Source organism: Narcine bancroftii, chromosome 10 (genome assembly GCF_036971445.1).
Source record: "Narcine bancroftii isolate sNarBan1 chromosome 10, sNarBan1.hap1, whole genome shotgun sequence".
Classification (NCBI taxonomy): Eukaryota; Metazoa; Chordata; class Chondrichthyes; order Torpediniformes; family Narcinidae; genus Narcine; species Narcine bancroftii.
This window is the reverse complement of record NC_091478.1, coordinates 79,030,731-79,051,061: the sequence shown is the minus strand read 5'-3', so window position 1 is coordinate 79,051,061 and position 20,331 is coordinate 79,030,731. Positions and strand designations below refer to the sequence as shown.

The 20,331-nt window shown below is 43.3% G+C and overlaps 1 long non-coding RNA gene across 1 annotated transcript in view; it reads right to left on the bottom strand.

Moving 5' to 3' along the window:
* Positions 1-19,966, bottom strand: part of LOC138744821 (uncharacterized) — a 66,343-nt gene extending 46,377 nt beyond the window's left edge. The window contains exons 1-2 of the long non-coding RNA XR_011345778.1: positions 19,867-19,966; positions 14,986-15,243 (exon numbers count right to left, since the gene is read on the bottom strand). This is a non-coding gene — a long non-coding RNA (uncharacterized lncRNA). The remainder of the gene's footprint in view (positions 1-14,985; positions 15,244-19,866) is intronic.
* Between the last annotated feature and the right edge of the window lie 365 nt (positions 19,967-20,331).

Sequence of the window (20,331 nt, the reverse complement as noted above, 5' to 3'; positions counted from 1 at the left end):
TGACTTTTCTTGTCACACTGTTGTGATGCAGATGTAGTTTAAAACTGTATTTAGGTGAGCTTGGACTTGGACTTGGGCTTGGGCTTCTGCCTGCACTCGGGTTTACCTCCATTACTACTTTTCTTGGAAAAAGGGCTTTCAGCTCCCCCAGCACACAAAAAACTTAGAAAGGTCTTGTATAGGTTTATTTGTGAATGAAACATAAACTTGTCCTCAATTTTTTTTCCCCTCCAGGGAAGCTATTGAATTACCTAAGAGAAGTTTTATTTTACAATAACTACTGAGAAATTCACATCCAGGAAATTGTATAACATATTTGAACACAAATGAATGCTGATGGTTCTAAAAGGCATCTTTGTCCTAAGCTAAACCGCAGACAGCTTAGGACAATGGATTCAGAATATAATGCCACAGCTGGGTAAAATCTAATCCATTTTCCATGTACTCTATGTGGGCATCTCCAGCTGTGAATAGGATGCATCTGTACTAACAACTAAGCAATTGTTCAGATTCAAGGCATTAGCACCAATGTCTGAAAAGCAAATGTCTATGCCTTGTGAAAGCTGGTACCTCAGTCAGAATCATTTTATTCAACAGTGGTGAAACTTTCAATATTGTTCAAATGTTGCCATGCACATTGTTTGGCTTTTTCCTGTGAAATCTCATAACAATGCTCTTGCAAGGTTAAATCACATATCACTCAATGAAGACAGATGAGCTGGAAAAATGATGGGAAAAGGCTAAATTGTAAAAAAATACTGAGATGTCCAAGTGTGAGATAAAAGTAGTTTCTTGGAAGGGAAGGGAAATGTCTTCACAAAGGCTGATGCACTTTTAGATTGCTTTTAAATTGGAGTATTGTAGAGGATCAGTCATTGACTTATATTTTTAAAATTTTAATTATAATGATACAACACAGTAGGTGTTGATTCCAGTCATTGCTGCCCAATTACACCCAAAGAACTTACCAGCCCCACAAGTTTTGGTGGGTGGGAGGAAATCCAAAGAAAACCCATGCAGGTCATGGGGAGAATGTACATACTCCTTACAGACAGTGCCATATTCTAATCTAGTGCTATATTAATCATGCCACCGACGGTTTTTAGAATTCAAAAACAAGATAGATTTCTAGATATTAGAGAAATTAAGAGATGCAGGGATCGGGCAAGGAACTGGTGTTTGGGTATCAAATCAACAGTTTAGTGAAACATGTGCACAGACTTGAGTGACCTGCCCATTTCCATTGTGCTAAGGAAGTGTCAGTTGTCAACAGCTGCACAAATTAACGCACCTTTGCAGAGTAAAAGAGAACAAAGTCATGTTGACTTGAATCTTACCACATATCACCAGTGGTGTGGGATGGGAGATTGCTGGCAAGCTCGAGCCCCTTCCCAGACCACTGATAACATGTATTTTGCTTTCTTGGGAATTTTTTTGTTGTTGAGTGTTTTGTCCTCAAATTTACAGCCTTGTTATACACATTACATGTTTATTATATTGATGATATTTGTTTTTGCCACAGACCACCAATAACAAATCCCTTTAATCTCCCCATTTCTACATTACATTTTAGTGCAAGTTAGAGGAGTGCCCTTGCAATTGAGAACTAAAGAAATTTGAGGTCCTCAAAAAGAAGCTGAGTGTCTCCACTTCCACAGGAAAGAGTTGGGCGCTGGTGACCCAAGTCAAGGCTGACAGGGCTTGATCCCGACAAGCTCAATGGGAAGTGCACACCCAGACCATCCTGGGTATGAATCATATTGACTGACACTTAGTTTCAGTAGTGCCAACTGTTCACCCCAGTATTAGTGAGTATTAACTTTATGTAAGCGAATCAATCTAACTGCTCATAAACTCAGTGAGCTCAGTTTGAATGATTAACCTCTACAACAGGCAAGAGTATTTCATTATTACAATAGAGTTATTCACTGGGACTGCTGCTCAAAGACACTAAAACTTAATGCATTGGTAGGAATCGTGTTGTCAAGATCAACACTGCAAAGTTCTAGAATTTTATACCACTACTTTATGAAAGGCAACCACTGGCATCTCAGATCAATACTGTGCATCTGTCAAGTTCTCAGAACATTTGGACATCCGACTAACAAAAGATGCAGAAAGGAAATTATTCTCTGAACAAAGAAATGGATAACAGAATGGCACAGTTGGCTTAGCAGTTAGCGTAATGCCTTTACATCGCCATCAATCAGTTCAAATCCCACGCTGTCTGTAAGAATGTACATTCTCCCTGTGTCTGTATGGGTTTTTTTCCCCCGGGGGCTCCAGTTTCCTTCCACCATTTGAAACGTACTGGGGGTGTAGGTTAATTGGGTGTAAATTGGCGGCACGGACTTGTGGGCCGAACTGACCTGTTACTGTGCTGTACGTCTAAATTCAAAAATTAAAAATCAAATATCATTTTGTACTTCTAAAAAGTAGTGGCTCTTTAATACTAATAACATAATTTAAACAGTCATAAAAAACTGGACTGCTGTATAGAGTATCTTGTTGTATTTATTTTTTCACTACAGGACACCCTGAATGTCCAGGATCTAAGGACTGTGTAATGATCTCCCACTGAATTTGCCACAATGTGAGAAATAGGTCCAGTGCAATCCGGAACCTTCCCCAACCCAGCACCTGACAAAAAGAATCACTGAGTATGGAGAGGCTAGTGGCTTGGTGCTAGGACAACAGCCTCTCCCTCAGTGACAGCAACACAAAGGAGCTGGTCATAGTCTTTCAGAAGAGGAGGGGAACTCGCTCCTTTGTCTGACCCAGTGATTCGCTGATGGACATTGGAGATCACTTTAAGTTCTTGGGTTTAAATATCTCCATTGATTTGTTCTGGTCCAAGCCTGTCAACTAACCAACATCAACACCTGCACTTCCTCAGAAGTTTGAGAAAATATGGCACGTCACGATTGAAAGTATCCTGTCGGGATATGTGGCATGTCAACAGCTCCGCCTAGGACTTCAAGGAATTGCAGAGTTGTGATCACAGCTCAGACCATTAACACAAACCTCCCTCCCCTCCATTTACACTTCCAACTTCCTTGGAAGAGCAGCCAACACACTAAATGTCTCATCCCACCCCAACCACACTCTCTTCTCCCTCCTCCCCTTGTGAAAGCGATTCACAAGTGTGATACCATGCATCACCAGATTCAAGGACAGCTTCTTTTCCACTGCTACCCTACTCCCGAACATAGCTCACATCATTTAAATAGCATAGCCCTTACTCCATTCTAACTGCTCTCTCTGTAACCCTGCACTGTGTTTTATTTGCTGTATTTGTATATGGGTTGACTTGCTGAATAGCAAGCAAAACAAACCACTTCACTGTATATAAGACACACAACACTAAAAGAACTTGATCTAAGAGTGCATTCTTGAATTAGTTTCTCTCCTGGGTAATTCCAGTTAAAGAGTGTAATATCAGCTGCCTCAGACTGATACTACTGCTACTGGTCTGTGACCCAAAATACTTGTGCTATGGATATGCCATTTGTGAATCATTATCCCTCACAAATAGTGGCGAGCGGACATTCACGTTTCACAGCCTGTTGTAGCACTTATTGAAATCCGCAACAAGGCCTTTGTTAGTAGAAGGGAGCCGACACAATTTGGGTCATAAGTTTGCTGCATCGGTTGAAAGATCTGTCAAAGTTCAGCTTCATTGTTAGAGTACATACATGACATCAATCACATGCAACCCTGAGATTCCTTTTCCTGCAGTTGTTCTGATCCTTGCTGCTACACTTTCATTTAAAAAGGATGGGACACAAGTCTCATGCAGCATCATGCAACCTCTATTATATATGTTACATGTAAATATTCTCATTGCTTTAGATCAGAACCTTTTCCTTCCCATTCACATGCCACTTTAAGTAATCCCTATGCCGTTGGTGCTTGGAGATTAGTAAGGGATTGCTTAAGGCGGTATGTGGGTGGCAAGGGAAGGTGGAGAATCACTGCTCTCGACCCAATTGTTACTGAAATATTTTGCTTAAGAAAAATTGCTATTGGACCATTTCCTTTGGAGTTAATGAAACCATTTACACAATGAGTCAATTAGGTACAATTAAAACAGTGGTTTTCAAACTTTTTCTTTCCACCCATATACCACCTTAAGCAATCCCTTACTAATCACAGAGCACCGATGACACAGGGATTATTTAAAGTGATATGTGAGTGAAAAGAAAAAGGTTGAGAACCACTGCTCTAGACACACACACACACACACCAAAATCATCATAGCTGCTACATGACTAACTGCTGTATGACTGGGAGATCACAAGGGCATTTCAGTTTCAGAAAAGGACTTGCAGAAACATCTGCCATCTGAATAAGTGCAAGAGTTTTAAATAAATTCTGAATTTGTAACTTTCTGTCACTTACATCACGATCAACACCTGGAAAGAATCTATCTGCTTCATTATTTCCTCAGCTCCCAAGGTTCTTGGCCTGGCAGCACACATTCCTTCCATTGACTGTCACGTGGCATTGCAATCCATCACCTGGTCAGTCTTCGGGCATGTTCGGAGAACCAGGAGGTAAAAATGTAAAGGGAAATACCTGCTGCCACCAATCTTGACAGACCTGCAGTTGGGCACCTGTTTTCTATCTTATAGTTATAAATCGTGTTGGTTTGTGATTGGAGTAATTACTGGGTTCATGGGAGTTTGGGAAGTACTGCAATTAAGTGGGGTGGGGGGAAGTGGTGGGTGGATCTTCATCCTCTGAGTGCTTTACCCAATCTTCGACAAGTTCTAATCGGTTGTTATCTAATTTTATTTGTTGATCATTATAATGAAGGTTCAGTTTTGATTCATTTAAACCTGTACCTTCTGATTCTCATGTTATAATTTGTTCTTCTACCTAACCTTTGCTCCAGATTCATCAGCCCATTGTCTTTGCAGGCTGTAGCTCCTATAAAACCATACAATGGTACAGCACAGGAAACATGCCATTTGGCCCTTCTGGTCTGTGCTGACCATCATTCCACTAGTCCCACTGACCCACACCCATTCCATAGTCCTCCTGACCTCTCCCCCATGTATTTATCCAATTTAAAACTTAAGATTGATCCCACATTCACCACATTAGATGGAAGCTCATTCCACACTCCCACCACTCTTTGAGTCAACCTTTCCCCTTTCAGCTTAAAACTATGAACTCTTATATTTATCTCCCCCAATCTGAGTTGAAAAAGCCTACCCGCATCCATTTTGTCTATACCTCTCAAGAACATGTAAACCTCTATCAAATCTCCCTTCATTCTTCTTCGCTCCAAGGAATAAAGTCCTAATCTGTTTAATCTTTCCCTGTAACCCAACTCCTAAAGACCCAGCAACATCCTAGTAAATATTCTCTGCACTCTCGCAACATTATTGACATCCTTCCTGTAGTCAGGTGACCAGAATTGCACACAATATTCCAAATTTGGCCTCACCAAGGTCTTAAACAACCAACATAACATCCCAACTCCTACACTCAATACTTTGATTTATAAGGGCTGAGATGCCAAAAGCTTTGTCACTCTGTCCACCAGCGACACCATCTTCAGGGAATAATATATCTGTATTCTCAGATCTCTTTGCTCCTCAGTGCCCTTTCATTTACAGTGTACATCCTACCTTGTATTCCCTTCCAAAATGCATCACCTCACACTTGTCTGCATTAAACTCCATCTGCCACTTTTTGGCCCATTATTCCAATTGGTTCAGATCCCGCTGCAAGCTTTTAAAGTCTTCCTCGCTGTCCATAATGCCTCCTATTTTTGTGTCATCAGCAAATTTGATGATTCAATTGACCACATTATCATCCAGATCATTAATATAAATGACAAACAACAAAGGTCCCAGCACCGATCCCTGAGGCACACCACCAGTCACAGGCCTCCAGTCTGAGAAGCAATCATCCACTACCACTCTCGGCTTTCTCCCACACAGCCAATTTCAAATCCACTTCATGTTGCATTTTTATCCATTTAAAACTCCTAGATTTCTTTGAACTTCATGATTAGCAATTTCACAATTACTCATAGAGTACCTGTCCACCAAAAACTAAACTGGTGGAGGAACTCCACAGATGCTACTAGACCTGCTGAAGTGAAGGAATAGTCAAAGCTTCAGGTCGAGATCCTGCATCGCCAGAGTGCACAGGAACGAGGTGAGAGGGAGGGGAAAGGTAAAGAGGCTGGAAGTGGTTGTAAAACCCAAATAAAAGAAGGGTGAATGGCAGACTCACCCAAGTGTAAGAGGGTAAAGAATCTTGGTAACTGAGGGAAGGAGGTGTGAATGGCAAATAGAAAGGGAGAATCAAGGAGGTGGACTGGTGGGAGTGGGAGGGGGGGTTACTCAAAAATGGAATATTCAATGTTCATACCATTGGGTTGTAGACTACCCAAAAATATGAGGGGGTTGTTCTTCTTGCCTCTGCTAAGCATTACCCTTGTGGTGGAGAAAGTCAAGGAATGACAGGCCAGAGTGAAGTGAAAGGGGAGTGGGTAATGACAGGCAACCAGGGGGTCAGGATGGCCATTGCAGACAGAGTACAAATTTTCCAAAACAATTAATGTTTTGTCCAAGATTGCAAGTTGTATAAAAAAAAAGCAACAAATCAGCATACAGGAGGGAGATTGAAAACTTGGCTGATTGGTGCACCAACAGCAACTTTGCACTCAATGTCACCAAAATCAAGGAGATGACTGTTGACTTCAGGAAAGGAAAAACTAGAGATGCCAGATCCAATGATTGTTGGGGATCAGAGGTGGAGAGGGTGAGCAAATTTCAGTTCTTTGGAATCACTATCTCGGAAGATCTTTCCTGGACCCAACACACTAATAGCATTGTGAAGAAAGCGCATCAGCACCTCTACTTCCTCAGGGGTTTGTGGAGGTGTGATTTGACACCAGAAACCCTAGCAAATTTCTATAGATGCGTAATGGAAAGTGTGCTGACCGGCTGCATCACAGTCTGGTAATGGGGACACCAATATCCCTGTGCGTAAAGCCCTCCAAAAGGTAGTGGACACAGCCTAGGACATCACAGGCAAAAACCCTCCCCACTATTGAGAACATCTATAAGGAACACTGCTGTTGGAAAGCAGCAGCAATCATCAAGGAGCCACACCACCCAGCACGCACTCTGTCCTTGCTGCTACCATCAGGAAAGAGGTAGAGGTACCACAAGACTTGCACCATCTGGTTCAGGAACAGCTGCTTCTCCTCCACCATCAGACTCCTCAACAATAAATTCAATGAGGGACTCATTTAAGGACTCGTACTTTTGCACTTTATTTGATTTCTGTTATACTCTCAGTATTGCACAGTTTGTTTACATTTGTTATCTGTTTAGAGTTCTTTATTTGTTTACATTGTTTGCTTCGTGTCATTTTTTTTAAACTATCAATAAATGGTAAATTCTGTTCGCCCGCAGGAAAAAGAACGTCAGGGTTATATGTGATGTCATGAATGTACTTTGACAATAAATCTGAATTTGAAGGATAGGACTCACTAATATTGAGAAGGCCAGTGTATCTAATTCAAAACACTGGTTTGGAGGAGGTTCATGTGCCTCACCTGGAAGGGCTGTCTCTGTTTGTGGATGGTGGAGGGGGAGGGGAAGTGTTGCACCTCCTGCTGGGAAAAAGGATTCAGGCAAGGTGGGCAGGAAGGGTTGAGTGGGTCATGGTTTCATGGAGTCAATGATCTTTGTGGAAAATGAGAGAGGGAAGATAGAATGAAAGATATGGGATCCCCTTGCAGCTGACAGAAATGGCAAAGGATGATATGGTTGCAGAAGTTAGTGAGAAAGGCGAGAACCAAGGCAACTCTATACTTGTTCTGTATGTGAGGAGGGGTATGAGAGCAGATTTCCAGGAATGAGAGAGCACCATCAAACACCATACAGGGAAGTTACATTTTCTGCAAAGAAGGTCATGTCAGAAGTCCTGGAATGGAAAGCCTTGCCATGGGAACAGATCCAGTGGAGATGGAGGGACTGAGAGAATGGGATAGGGTGAGTGGGACAAGGTGTAGTTTAGGGAGCCCTGGAAGACAGATTTATAATAAATGAAAGGGTTAGTTACTGTTGAGATGACGATTGGGAGATCCATCATAAACAGTCTGTGAATTTGTGGCAGGGCGGACATTACAAGCGAAGATGATAAAATCAAAACGTTTCGAACAATTTCTCATACAAAACTATCCATCAATATCTACTATCAATTTGAATAAGATTTAAAAATGAAGTAATAAATTTAAAGCCTAAATCATTAATGAAAAGTATTAATGTACAGGGAAAATAAAAAATAATATACAAAAGCTCAAATTAAACAAAATCAAAAATTGCAGTGCTGGAAATGTAAAATCAAAATACGAAATGCAAGGAGGGCTCAGTTCAGAGAGTATCAGTAGAAAGAGAAAGAGCCAGGGTCTCAGGTCTAAGACGCTTTGTGAGATGATGGATTTCTGAGATGAATCATCATCTTAGCGAAATTTATCTCTTGACTCAAGTTTGGTGAAAGAGGCCAAGTTCAAAACCTCTGCAATGACGGGTATAAAGCCAAAGAGTCATATGAAGTCTAACTCAAGACATTATGAACTCAATGTTAAGTACAGGGGAGCAGTGACACACCAGACTCTGGGCACCTGACTTCCAGCTTGTTCCACGTGGTGGGGCAGCCGGCCAAAATGGCACGGTCGGGGGTTTCCCCTTCTTCTCAGCACCGGACTCAGAAGCCCGCACTGGGGGACCACATGATGCCCGAGTGACGTCGGCGCACCCCAGTGCGGTTCTCTGCCAGGTCGTCCAGCCCGGCAGCCAGCAATGAACCAGTTTTTTTGCTCGCAGAGCTCAACCCGTCTGGTTGTGTTCTTTCAGTAGCAGTGTAGATGCCACTACAGTTGGTGACCCCAACTGGTTCAAATGTCTTTGAACCCAACATGAGCAAGCCTGGGATCAGTGCTATAGCCGTCAAGCTGCCTGACTTTTGGATTCAGGAGCCAGAGACCTGGTTCGGCCATGCGGAGGCCCAGTTTCACCTCCGCCACATTTCGTCCAACATGACCAAATTCTACCATGTGGTCGCCGCCCTGGAACAGGCACCGCCAAACGTGTTCTGCACCTCGTTCAGCACCCGTCCGCTGAAGACAAATACGGGACCATCAAGCGAGCGTTCACCGGATCCCTTGGACTATCCAAGTGTCAGCGTGCCGCTCAGATGCTCCACCTCGACGCCTTGGAGGTCAGGTCCCCAGTGGAGCTGATGGACAAGATGCTCGCACTCATGGGTGATCACACCAACTACCCACTCTTTGAGTGAATTTTCCTCGACCATCTGCCTGACGACATCCAGCCGTTGCTGGCCCAAGAGTGCTTTACTAACCCAAGGAAGGTTGCTCAGAAGGCCCAAGTGTTATGGCTCGAGCAATTCCCGGAGGGCTCGGCAGTACGGCAGGTCACAAGGTACGGGGATGACCACGCCAAGCCTGCCACTAGCGCTGAGGTAGAACATCCAGACCCTGCAGGGGCCACCAAGAGCATAACCAGGGGCATGGCATCCACTCCAGGCCTCTGCTTCTACCACCAGCGCTGGGGAGCCAAGGCTCAGAAGTGTCATCAGCCCTGCTCATTCCAGGGAAACAAGCAGGCCGGCCACTGTTAATGGCTGCAGCGGGTGGTCAAGGACACAGCTTCCTCTACCTGCGGGACTCAATCAGCGGCCGGCGCTTCCTCATCGACACTGGGGCCCAGATCAGCGTCATCCCGGCTATGGCCATTGAGTCCAGGAACTGACCTCGAGGACCTTCCCTCCATGTGGCCAAAGCAACAGAGATCTGGACGTATGGGAACAAGACAGTCCACTTCCAGATCGTCCAGCAAAAGTTCTCGTGGAGGTTCACCATCTCGTTCCTTTCAACCGCCATCCTGGGTGCTGACTTCCTCGTCGCCCACGGCCTCCAGGTGGCCATTCAAGGTAGGTGCCTGGTAGACGTTTGCCTCAACGCCTCCCGCACAGAGCAGCTGCAGATGACTATGATCAGCATGCCCAGAGACTAGCTCCCAGCCCTCCTCAGGCCACAGTTCTCCACTGCCTCACCGCGTCACGGGGTATTCCACCACATCCCCACCCAGGGTCCACCGGTTCACGCCAAGGCACGTCGGATCCCACCTGACAAGCTCCAGGTGGTGAAGGAAGAGTTTTCGCATCTCCTGGAGCTGGGGATCATTCGCTGCTCCAACAGCTCATGGGCCTCACCACTCCACCTGGTCCCAAAAGCCTCCGGCGGCTGGCACCTCTGTGGAGACTATCGATGGCTCAATGAGACAACAGTTCCTGAACGTTACCCCATTCCTCACATCCAGGACTTACGGTCAGCCTGCATGGTGTAAGGGTTTTCCTCCAAGTTTGACCTGGTGCGCGGGTATCACCAAATCCCAGTGCACCCGAGTACGTACCATGCCTCTGCCACAGCCATCGGCGCCATCCTGGAGCAGCAGGTGAATGGACAATGGAAGCCGCTGGCATTCTTCAGCTGGCTTCTCCGCCCACCAGAGCGCAAGTATAGCACCTTTGACCATGAGTTACTGGGCATGTACCTGGCGGTGCGGCATTTCCACTATTTCTTGGAGGGGTGGACTTTTACCATCTTTACTGAACATAAACCCCTCACTCAGGCACTCGCGATGGCAAAGGATCCCTGGTTTGCCCGCCAGCTGCGTCACCTCTCCTTTGTGTTGGAGTTTACCACCGACATTCGGCACAAGGCAGGCAAGGACAAAGTGGTCACTGATGCACTTTCACGACCGGCTATCTGCGCGCTGACACCTGGCCTCAACTTTGACCAGCTTGCCCGGGACCAGAAGTCCGATGAGGAGACGCAAGCCTTCAGGACTGCCAAAATGGGCCTGCAATTCCAAGACCTCCCGACTCCTAGCGGCGAAGGCACCATCCTGTGTGAAGTCTCCATGGGCACCCCATGGCCAGTTTTCTGCTCATTGAGCTCAACCCGTCTGGTTGTGTGTTCTTTCAGTAGCAGTGTAGCTGCCACTACAGGACATTCTTTATTAATAAGATGACATTTCCTTAAAGATGAGCAAACTGGAAGCTTACTTCCTTCACCTCATCCTGAATGAGGTTTAAGATTCGAAAATTGACACTTTTTTGTTCTGTATTACATGAACATATGGTATATGGGATCCCTGACTGCAGCATGCAACTGCATTTTTAATGTAACCTTTTAATTAATATTTAATGACATCTATTCCAAGATCTACAATGGAGTGACTGGTTGTAAATGTGCACTTATTTGTGTAAGCACCACTGTTCCTCTTTTAGTTTTTTTTGCCCACAATTTAAAATTATTTTCACTCTAACCATGAGTCGTGGGCATATTGAAGAATATTACAAATAATCAAAACATTTAGAACAGTACAGAAATGATCAGCAGTCGGGAGAACTTAGTTTTAGCATGGTATTTAACAATAACATGAACTGAAATTGACATTTAACGCATGAAAGAAAAAGAAACTTCATGTCCTGGAGGTTTCTTACTACTTCACATGAAATGTGGGCTTATAGATTATGTTTCATTTTAAGGGTAGATTTTACACATGGAAGCTTAAACCAAGTCTCTCTTGCCCAAACGTCCAATCTGGAACGGGATACGCTACACAAAACTCTTCAACACTCTCCAACAAGTTGGAAATAACAGCATGCCCCAAAACAGCAGGATTCCCTTCATTTTCCACCACATGGCATAGTTGCAGCTGAGGACACTGAGGAACCAGGACAGATTTTTGTGCTGGACTATTCACAGAACAAACCTCATTGCATCTTGCACATGCAACAATAAACTTAAAGCAAAGATTACCTTAGCTTTTCTTCTCTCCATCACCACCCCCCCCCCCCCACCATAATCAATAAATGCTTTCAAACTCAGGTCAGCACCTCTGATATTTCACTCCCTAGGCCTCCAGATCAATGTCCCTCATCAATTACTCCACACGGACCTAGAAGACTTGCCCCTTACTGGTTTGCTGTTTATCTCCCATCATGTCTTTCATAAGCTTACCTTTTCCATGACAAGCGGCTCCTGCACTTCCACCCCAGTCATCGACTGACCAGCCTCCCATCTTTCTGTTGGTTATCTGTTGACCTTTATGGTCTCTCCAAAGGTATGGCCTTTTTTTTCCCCTCCAATTTTGCCACTACTAGTCTACTGTCCCATCAGCAACCATCCTTTATTCCATAAAGTTTATGAATGTCCCAAATATGAAGGTCCAAAATGACCTCCCAAATACACGGTCACTCTTCCAGGAACATCAAGTTTGAAACCCTTCAATCAGGATTCCTCATTGTCACTGTTCTGGACGTTCTTGGATCAAAGTCAGAAACAGTGGTGATGACCATGGTAAGCTTCCCCATGGACTGTTCTGCAACCTTGAACAACATCCTTCTCCTCCAGCATCTCTCTTCCATTGGGTGGAGTTGTATTCAGTTGCCTCTGATCTTGTTCTATCTGAGGAGAGCCAGTGAATCACATTCAGTGTTTAGAGAAACACAAAAACTTCTGATGCTGAAACCTTGAATAAACAAAGAGAATTTGGAGAGACTCGGCAATATCCATGGGTAGAAAAAGGTCAGTCAATGTTTCAGGTCAGACAACCTCAATAAAAGGTCCCAGACCCAGAAAATTGACTGACCATTTCTCTCAAAAGATACTGCCTGACCAGCTGCGTCCCTGCAGCTTTTCTTTGTTCAACTACATCACCTTCTCCTTTCTTACAATCATCCAGGAGATCTGCACTTCTTCAGATCTGGTCTCTTACCACACCACCTTGTGCCCCCTCCCTCAGATTTTAGCTGCCATGAACGTTATCTCCAACAACGCCATGCAAAAGTCCTTCATCGCATTCTTCTTCCTTCCCAACCTCTACCTCTTTGACCAGGACCTTAGCCAGCTGCCCCAACATTCCTTTCTGTCGCTCAGTCAGAGATGGCACCCCTGTGACAAATTTTGTTGATAACGCTCTTCTGAAATACTTTGTTTATTAAATTACATCATACAAGTGCAAGTTGTTCTCTAATTTTTGTTAAATTGAAGTGGAGAAATGATCTCATTAAGCACAAGTTCGTACCCAAATAAACAATCCTGAAAATAATCTGACTCACTCAATAAATTCACCAGGCAGTAACTAGTTACTGATCACACTCACAGAATGATTTTCCCTGCTCCAATATATCAATAGCTCTTTCTCTGAATGACTGTGCATTTTTCATATTGAAAATTATTCTGTATATTAGTGTTTTCAATGGCTTGCAAGAAGCAGTTAGCACTGAAATTACACACCCAATGATTGGGCTGTTTATTGGTTCCGTTGATGTTTTGTGATAGGCTGGCATGCATGTACATTTTCATTTCTACAGATAGCATGCAGTGGAAAATATTGCTGTTTTGCTAGTGAAAATGTAAATATTTTGGTTAAAGTTGAAACTCTACAGATGGATCCTTGCATCTTTTGGTCCAAATTTGTACAATGTTTTTTTAAAAATTATTTTCAGTTCATCATATTCAACTGTTTTTACTGTACATGGTCATACATTGCTGAGGAAGTCTATACAATGTGATGCAATTCAGTTAAAGATTAAAATGTCCCCCAGTTGTCATTTGGCCTTACAATATTAAGATCTAGCTCCATGCTGCTTCGTCCCAGCTCTCAGTCAGGAAGTTTGAGGGATCCAGCTCATATACTGAATGTTCCCCACTATGCCCATCAGAGGCCTCTGCCCTCAAGTAGGGTCCCTATTTGCAAACTAAAATGAAAATTAGAAATAGAAAGATAAAGTTTGATTTCACCATGATTTGAATGACTTCTTATCCTACTTTCTCCCACTGAAAATCTGCTGCCAGTGATTCAATCCAACCCCGTAGGATTCACAAACACCCAATCCTGTAGTTGATGTAGGTGATGTACTAGGCAAACACAATGTCAACAGATTCATTCTGATTCCATTTAATATACAAAAGTGCTGGAGAAACTCATCAGGTGGCACAGCATTCTTTATGTAGCAACAGTAGATAAGCAACTATTTTGCATCTGAGCCCTTCATCAAGGTATGATCAAAAAAGCAGGCAGGCAGCTGAATAAAATGGATGGGGGAGAGGCAGGTGACAGAGCACAGGCCCACAGGCAGGAGGTCATAGCTGGATATGGGTGGGAGGGCACAAGAGGAAAAAACTGGGAGGAGTGGGGAGAGGAATTGAAAGAGTTGGCCACTGAGAGGTCCTAGCTATTGCAGTGGGAACCTCCAAGTGGTCAACCATTTCAATTCCATGCCTCACTCCCACACCGACATGTCTATCCATGGCCTCATGCACTGCCAAACCGAGCTCATCCACAAATCGGAGTAGGTCTCTCTCTCTCTCTCTCTCTCTCTCTCACACCCACCAAATTTCTCTTCTGCCCTCCCACCCATCTATGACCTCTTTCCTCTTCAGACATCTTAAGGCCTTGTTGCTCATACCTTGATGGAGGGCTTAGGTCTGAAATGTTGATTATGTACTTTTGCTACATAAGGAATACTTCATAATCTATTGAGTTTCTCCAGCACTTTTTTTTTACATTAACTTAAAATCATAACCTCTTCTTGCTTAACTTCATTTTGATTCAATTTGTTTTATAAGTCCATGCTTCCAACCTCTGGGGATTCATGTTGGTGACTGCCTTTGGGTGTAGCAGCCTGTAAAAATTACCCATGGTATATAAATATAACATTACTTAGCATGAGAGAAAAGCTTAAAAGTGAAAAGATCATCACATTACTCTTCATATGGAGCATTTGCAAATGACCCTGTCATTGACTGAAAGATGAAGAAAGGTAGGTAATTGACCATTGGTAATAAGAAAATTCCCCATTTCATGAAAGAAAAGCTGTCCATCATCTGGAAATCAGTTTTGTCTTGATATCTCTTACCTTAGCTGCTTGTGTAGTAGACAGGAGGAGGGATGAGAAGACCTTCCCACTTCTGTGATCTTAGTCGAACATAATGAATCTTCCTTGTGGTCACCTGTACAGGTTTCCTAGCTCGAGGTGTTGATTCAACCTGCCCATCTTCCTGACATGGAGCAGATATTTTTCCCAGAGGTTGAGCTGAGTGGCTTCCTGACACTGTGCCATTATTTCCTTTTGCATCCAGCTCCGTTGGTTGCTGATCTCTGATGTCATTTGCCCCTGAAGGTTAGGAAGGGCAGCCAGTTAGTGTTCTGTTGGAACTGCACTGCATTAACATTACCTTTCCCTTCCTCTTGGGCAGAAACAACAATGTATTCTTTGTCATGCTTGGATGAACATGGAACAGTACAAGAACCAACCCCTTGGTCCACAATGTCTGTGCCAACCATGGCGTCTAATTAAACATCCCATCTGCCTGCACATGATCCACATCCCCAATTCCCTGCATGTTCCTTGCCTCTTCAATATCACCATCATATCTGTGTCTACGACTTCCTCTGGTAGCTCTGTACTACCATCCTACATGTAACAAACAAACTCACCTCACAAATCTCCTTTAAACTTTACCTATCTCATCGCAAAGCTATGCCATCTAATATTTGATATTTCCTCCCTGAGAAAAAAGACCTTGACTATCTACCCTTTGTATGCTTGCCCCAGTCCCTGAAGCTTCAGAGTAAAACAATCCAAGTTTTTCCAACCTCTCTTCACAGCTAATGCTCTCTTAATTCAAGCAACATCTGGATGAGTCTCTCTGCACCCACACCAAAGTCTTCACATCCTTCTGGGAAAGTAGCGACCAGAACTTTTCACAATACTCCAAATCATAGTTTCACCCAAGTTTGATGCAACTGTAACGTGACTTCCTGACATCTATACTCAGAACCATGACCAATGAGGGTAAGCATGTCAAATAGTTTGTTACATTTGTTATCTATTTACCATTCTTTATTTGTTTACATGTGTATATATTTTTTTTACACTGCAAATAAATAGTAATTCTGCCTGACCCGCAGGAGAAAAAAAATCTCAGGGTTCTCTGTGATGTTGTGTATGTACTCTGACAATAAATCTGAATCTGAAAGATTTAATGTGATCAACCATCAAACATTTGATGTGACAGTATTAATAGTTTAAGGAAGCTTTGTTGGCATAGATCGTATCACAGTAATTGGCTCGGTGATAACCCTACTTTACAAAATATAATGTAAAAACAGTTTAACCCCAAAAAATAGATATTTTTGCAGCCTTCAGTTGACTAATAATCACTGGATAGACAAACTATTCTCTCCTTTCCTTACATCCCATGGCAGTACCACATAAAAAGTAGAGGTCCATCAAACTAAAAGATTAATAGTTACTGCAAACGTCCATTATCTCAAGGTTACGATTTGATGAAGATTCCTGTAGGGTTAAGAAAATGTTTGCTGGTATTTAGAGATAATGTTCTGTTGCTATTTAAACTCTGGAAACTGTCACAGTCGTGCTCACGTGCTTCCGTGACTTCTCCACAGCACAAAGTTGCCACCTACTTAATGCTTGCAAGAGATGATGACACGGTGCTTAATTTCATCGAGCTCACCCTATCACTGACAATGTTGTACTGTGTGAACCTATTTGTTGCCTGACATTTAGTGAGAAGTATGTCAATGTTCCAGTCACGTGTTTGGAGATGGCCGCATGGGCTGAGTTCATTATCTACTTAATTAAAGATCTCCTTTTGGGCTCCTACACACAACCAGAAGACCAAAGATTTTCCACCAAACTCAATGGAGTTTCAAAATGAAGTAGAAACCTTTTGCACGTATTTGGCAGCTCGCTCGCTCTCGCTCTCGCTCTCTCTCTCTCTCTCTCTCTCTCTCTCTCTCTCTCTCTCTCTCTCAAAACTGCTGGTCGAGGCGTGGCCAGTGTGCAGCATTTTGTTTCTCAAAGTATGTGGTCCATTAAGGCTGACAGTAAAATTTGGACACTTCAGTATTGCTTTTGATCTCTTGTATATTCTATTTTAGAGTCATAAATATCTATTTGGTTTATAGATTGATCCTTGTTACAGAAGAACAAATTTCTGCTAGGTGTACATTTAGTATAATCTCCCAGCTGCCATCTAATATGTGAAGCAGTGATTCATTATTTTGAGTATTGCATGATGTTATTTCAGATTCTCCCTACCTTTCTGTACCTCATTCTCTCCATTACAACTGTACTGAGGGAGTAGCCATGTAAGTAAATTGACTACATGTAGCTTGTCACAGATGAAGAGGTTTACCCTGTGGTGTGTGATAGCACCAGTGAAACATGGCTAAAACCTTGTGGGCTCCCAGCAGATTCTCTCTTCTCATAAAATGCAACTTACTCAGAAGACTAAGGAAGTTCACCACGTGTCCCCCCCCCCCCCCACACATTTCCTCCCCCCCCCCCCATTCCCGTCCCTCAATAACCTCCACAGGTGCCCCATTAAAAGCATACAGTACTTGCTGGATGTGTCACAACAAGGTATGAGAGCTTCTCTGCTCCAGATCAGGTGGTGAATGCAGCACAGAGCATAACACAAACTTACTTCTCCTCCATGCACTCCATCTACTGTACATCTCCTGCCTATGAAAGGCAGCCAAGATACTGAAAAACCCAATCACACCACAGGCACTCTTCTTCTTTCGCCCAGCAGAGAAGAGGTTTCAGAGTGTGACAGGCTTAAATACCATTTCTTCTCTGCAGCCATCAGGCTCTTGAATGAACCCCATGACAGTGCTATCTGGCTAATTGATCTTCCTTTTCATTGTAATCGTATACTCTGTAAATTGTGTTTTGTGCATGGGTGTGTGAATGTTAGAGATAACCTGTTACCCTGTTCTCACTGAACTTAAATATTTTGTGACAAATAAACATTAAACTTAAAACAGGTGGGTGTCAGGATATACAATTTGCCCCAAGTCCCCAAAGCTCTATGGAGTTCATCCTCATATGACTCTTGTTGGAACTGCATGCAAGAATGTCATGAGGACCAATGAGAGATGGCTGGTGCTGAAACTTAAAGCCGGCTTCCCTCCCTACCTTGTAAAACTTCAGAAGTACTTTGTTGCCCCTTGCTCAAACTTATAGTATTCTGTTTGGATATCCTCCCCTGACAACGTCAACAGTTGTACTTGCAGGAGTGCTGATCTCACCGAGGCTGAAGGCCAACACTCCATCCTACCTCTGCCAAGACACAACTCCACCACCAGACATCAGACATTCCGTTCCCCACAGTGACCTTCTCTTCTGGGAGATTCCTCACAATGGCCTCCAATCTCACATTCCTTGGCCCTGCATAGTCTATTTCCACTTCCTTCCCAAGAACCACCACTCACTGGCAGTCCCAACTCTCCAACCGGGCCATGAAACTTCTTAATTTTGACTTTGCTGCCCTCTTGTGACACCCAGGAATTTGAACATTATTATAGAATTTCAACATTATTATAGACATTCTTTGATTTACAAACATTCGGTTTATGAACTTTTGCAACTCCAACACCACTGGCTCTAAAAGGTCTGTGTCTTCAATTTATGGTTATTTTATACTTCAATACAAGGCACAAAATTCTTAAATTCACACGTAGCTGCACACAGATCAGAATTTCCACAATAAATTCCACACAACTTTATCAATTTATAAAATCACACTAAAACAAATCATTTTCCAGAAATATCTTGAAGATTCTCCTCCCAGTTCATTGTGACAGAGGCAACTACTAATGATTTTGCTGTTCATCTCCAATCTCTCCTGTCTGCAGATCTCCCCTTTGCATTTCCTACCAGTTGCTCGTCTTTGGTGAAAAAAAAATACTTGCATAGAAATTGCACTTTGCTTTTTCAAAAATGTTTATTGTGCAAAAGTTTATTTTACCAAGGGTAGACCACAAGAACGATCATTTTGGAGTGATACTGGGCCAATTGTAAAACTTCTGTTTGTGATCCACGTTAGCTCACTTAATTTTGTTTTCTCCCAGTGTTCAGAATGCGCCAAATGGCATCGATATTGGTGTTCTTCCCATTTCTCCAACAGAAAGCTCCACATTACAAGTGTCTCAGTAGAATGGGTTACACACCACAATAGTTGCAATTTGTACATGTATTCATATTGCCCTGCAATTACAGGGCCCACTGCAATTTGCCTATCACTCTATAGCAGATGCAATATCACCGGCTCTCCACTCAACTATGGATCACCTAGAAAACAGAAACACGTACATACAGCTGCTCTTCATTGACGACAGCTCAGCTTTCAACACCATTATTGCCTCAGTGCTGGTCAACAAGGTACAAACCTTGCACCTCTGCAACTAGCTCCTTAACTTCCTCATTGGAAGGCCACAGTCAGTATGAATTGGAAACAATGTCTCCACATCACTGACAGTCAACAGGGACACCTAAAGGATTATTGCTTAGCCTACTGCTCTACTCACAATTCCAATGCTAATCGACAAAGTTGCCGATGACACCATGGATGTCAGTAGAATCACAGACAACGATGAGAAAGCATACAGAAGGGAGATAGATCAGCTTGTTGAGTAGTGTCACACCTTGCACTCAACATTAGCAAAGCCAAGGAGATGATTGTGGACTTCAGGAGGAAGTCAAGAGAAGACGGCCCAGTCCTCACCAAAGGCTCAGTAGTGGAAAGGGTCAAGAACTTCAGATTCCTGGGTGTCAACAACTGAGGATTTGTCCTGGAGCCTCCATGTTGATGCAATAACAAAGAAGGTTAGACTTGGTGAGGTGTGTGAAGAGATTTGGTACATCACTGCTGACTCAAAACCTCTACAGATGTACCACGGAGATCATTCTGGCTGGTTGCATCACTACCTGGTATGGAGGTGCCAACTCTCACGACAAAAAAAAGCTCCAGAAAGTTGTTAACTCGCCTGCAACAGCACGGCCCCAGACTTCATTCCATCGAGTACATCTACAAGAGGGAGTCTCTTAAAAAAGCAGCATCTATACTCAAGGACCTCCCCCCACCCCCTCTCGCCAGACCACATCCTCTTCACTCTGCTACTGTTGGAAAGAAAGGTACTTGAGCCTGAAGACAAACACTCAGTGGCACAAGGACAACGTTTTTCCCCTCTGCCATCAGATTCCTGAATGATCAATTAATCACAGACACTGCTTTACTTTGACTTTTCCTTGCACTATTTTTATTTATTTTGCAAAGTGGTTTATGTAAATTTTTTTACACTGTGAACAATGAATTTGGTGGCATGTTCCTGACAATAAATTGATTCTGACTTGAACCTTGTATAAGAGTGGCTGGAGACTCACTGGATTCTC